Source organism: Salvelinus fontinalis, chromosome 18, assembly GCF_029448725.1.
Source record: "Salvelinus fontinalis isolate EN_2023a chromosome 18, ASM2944872v1, whole genome shotgun sequence".
NCBI classification, from domain to species: domain Eukaryota; kingdom Metazoa; phylum Chordata; class Actinopteri; order Salmoniformes; family Salmonidae; genus Salvelinus; species Salvelinus fontinalis.
This window is the reverse complement of record NC_074682.1, coordinates 20,809,235-20,812,531: the sequence shown is the minus strand read 5'-3', so window position 1 is coordinate 20,812,531 and position 3,297 is coordinate 20,809,235. Positions and strand designations below refer to the sequence as shown.

Below are 3,297 nucleotides of genomic sequence, written 5' to 3'. Positions count from 1 at the left end.
ATGTAGAAACACGTGTCTCTAGTCCAAACCGTTCAGTAGTTAGGCTATGCATATTACCGGAGCTTCATTTTATACCTTCTATTTCTATGGCATATTTGCATCAAATTTGGAGATAACAATAGTTGCTGGTTTCCCCTATCCATCTGTGGCGAAGTTTTCCCTAAATGCATATGACAAATCCTGCTCCAGAACCAGCTATCCCACATACAAAATACTACAGTTTACTAGAGAATACTACAGTACTTACTATAGAATTCTAGAGTAATCTTGAATGCTGATTGGTTAAAACTGCATTCCCGACGGTGTCTATTCCAAAAGTTACCACCGGCTAAATCTATGACGTTAAAATTCCTATTTACTCTGTTCCATCTGACTGCGCAATCCACTGTCTCATCAGCCTAGCCAGGTATTTATAAACTTGATATCCACAATAAAATACATATAGACATTATCACACATTTATTTTAGACTAACATTTAGTTTTCAACAGCGGAGATTTGCATAAACCTTGCTCTCTGTCTTTTCGGCATTTGCAACATTGTTTAAATATTCAAATTCAATCTCCAGCTGTCCCAGTAATGAACATGTCGGGAGTCGGGACGAGACAGACAAGCAGGCAACCTTTCTCATCCAGTCGAAATCATGAATCAGCTGGCATCATTTTTATGAATATATACAACGTATAAATGTAAATTGAAGAAGGTTAAACGAAATGGTGCAGCTAGTTTTTTAGACTTTCAAGCTTTAGTTTGAATTGATTGTGTGAGCTGTGTTGTTGGCTAGCTCCCCTGAACAACAGCATCCTGACGAGAGAGCACATTTTCTATGCCAGGCAAAATAACGCCTCATTAGCTCATTGTTATGGATGTATCCAAATAAATGTCACTAGAAAACAGCTTAAACAAATGCAGCTACTTTTGTTATTCTGGCTGCACTATTTGACCTGACTGTAAGTTAGCTGTCGTTGGCTTGCTAGCAAGCAATGGATGAGAACGTTGCCAGCCAGTATGGCAATGGTACATTTAGAACGAACGACTGAACGTCCATAGATACAGAACAAAAAGACTAAATGACTGGGTCGCGTCTCTGGCAACTGAACCAATAGAACGAACGACCACCCGGCTTGGGTAGCAACCCTAGATTTGTGTCAGGTCTATATCTTGTGGAAGGATGAAATAATATGAATAAATTCATCAAAATATTTTTTTTTATTCAAATATATAAATCATTATTTGAAAATGTTGGTAACCCGTTGTGATAATGCCCGAGACACCGGTGTTTGGAGGATATATTTGCACGGTTTGCCCAACATCCGTGCCAATATGTCCTTCAAACACCCGCTTCTCGGACATTATCACTTAAGTAGAATACTATACTACACACTGTAGTAGGCTATCCCTCAACCATGTGTAGTAATTAGTATAGAATTGTGTAGTATACTGTAGAATACTATAGTAAATACTAAAGTATTATCCACCCAAAATATTTCATAAATGTCCGCAAAAACACTACAGTCCGCAAAAACATATATTTTTTAACTATAGTAAATACTACAGCATTTAATTAGCATATACCCTACCAATTCCTCTCCCCCATATCCTAATATTTGCCACCCGTAAGTGAGAAACCTACATGCCAAGTATAGGCCATATAGTGTTCCCTACAGTTATGTAAGACAGCTGAAGCGCTGAATGTACAGACCCCAGTCCTTCCTTCCTGCCTGCCTGCCTGCCTGCCTGCCTGCCAGCCAACATTTGTTCTTTTAGTATTTATCCAGTAGGTTTTCTCAAGGAGAAAGCCCCCCACGTATATATTAAAGATAATAACAAAACACTCGAAAGCCATGCGTCCTCCGAAGCACAACCCAACCAAGCCGCACTGCTTCTTTAACACAGCGCGCCTCCAACCCGGAAGCCAGCCGCACCAATGTGTCGGAGGAAACACCGTGTACCTGTCCCCCTTGGTTCACGCGCACTGCGCCCAGCCCGCCACAGGAGTCGCTGGAGCGCGATGAGACAAGGAAATCCCTACCAGCCAAACCCTCCCTAACCCGGACGACACTGGCCCAATTGTGCGTCGCCCCACGGACCTCCCAGTCGCATCCGGCTGCGACAGAGCCTGGGGGCGAACCCAGAGACTCTGGTGGCGCAGTTAGCACTGCGATGCAGTGCCCTAGACCACTGCCCCACCCGGGAGGCGAGGTAGCTAATCTTTTGAATATGGTGTAGTAAAAACAAGAGAAACAGATAGCATTAGCTTGCTATATATGCTAGCTAGCTACACTGACAGCTATCAATGTCCTACTTGTTGTTATTTCTCCACTCCATGTGGAAATCACCACAACGTTCCAACCCTCAATTCGTGAATAAGTATTAGCAGTCTGCGTCATTCTTCAGAGGTTGAACCTAAACAAGAATTTCCGCTCTAGGACAGGAATTAAGCATTGCCCTCTGGTGGGGACCTTTAGTAAGCATTTGCAGAAAGTCAGGGAAAGGTTCGTATGTGGCTTACTCTTTAACCTTAATCTTGAGTGGCCTTTTTGGCTTGTGTTCAGTTTAAATAGCAAGTGCTAGTCTTCTGTCTCACAGTTTTAAACATATAACTCATGTGACTTGGTTTTCAGGCATGGAATTTGTCCTGCCCAGAGCTTGGTCTTTGGAGCATCTTGAACATTAGGGCGTTACAGTAAACCATTACATTACAGTTTCTAAGTTTATTGTCAGTCTTAACGGTTTTAGTCAGAAGTCCTATCATCATTACAACCTCTGTGTGTTTAATAAGTAAGCAGTACATCTGGTTGGCATAGGGGCCCACAAATCAACAAACATCAACAAACATAGCTAATGGATGTTTCCTATTCCAATGTAGCCATCTACCTAAGATACCCTACCCTCACCCTCTCACTACAGCCATATCATTAAAGATACAGTGCGTTGTAAAAGTATTAATACCCCTTCGCATTATTCCCAAAAAATGTTCTTCCTAAATTATGCCAGGATTCTATCCTATCATGGGCCTTAGGCATTGCAGCTGGTAAAGGGAATTTCTGATTGAGCCAACATATACAGCCTTTAACCATGAATGGAAACATTTCTTTAATAACATTCATGCCTACAGTGCCTTGCAAAAGTATTCATCCCACTTGGCATGTTTCCTATTTTGTTGCATTACAACCTGTAATTTAAATAGATTTTTATTTGGATTTCATGTAACTGACATACACAAAATAGTCCAAATTGGTGAAGTGAAATAAAAAAAGAACTTGTTTCAAAAATTGTAAAATACATATATTATGGA

The 3,297-nt window shown here is 41.0% G+C and overlaps 1 non-coding gene across 1 annotated transcript; it reads left to right on the top strand.

The window, feature by feature from the left end:
* Positions 1-1,748: 1,748 nt before the first annotated feature.
* Positions 1,749-1,803, top strand: LOC129816085 (U7 small nuclear RNA). The gene has a single exon (XR_008753527.1). It is a non-coding gene; the product is annotated as a U7 small nuclear RNA (small nuclear RNA).
* Positions 1,804-3,297: the final 1,494 nt, after the last annotated feature.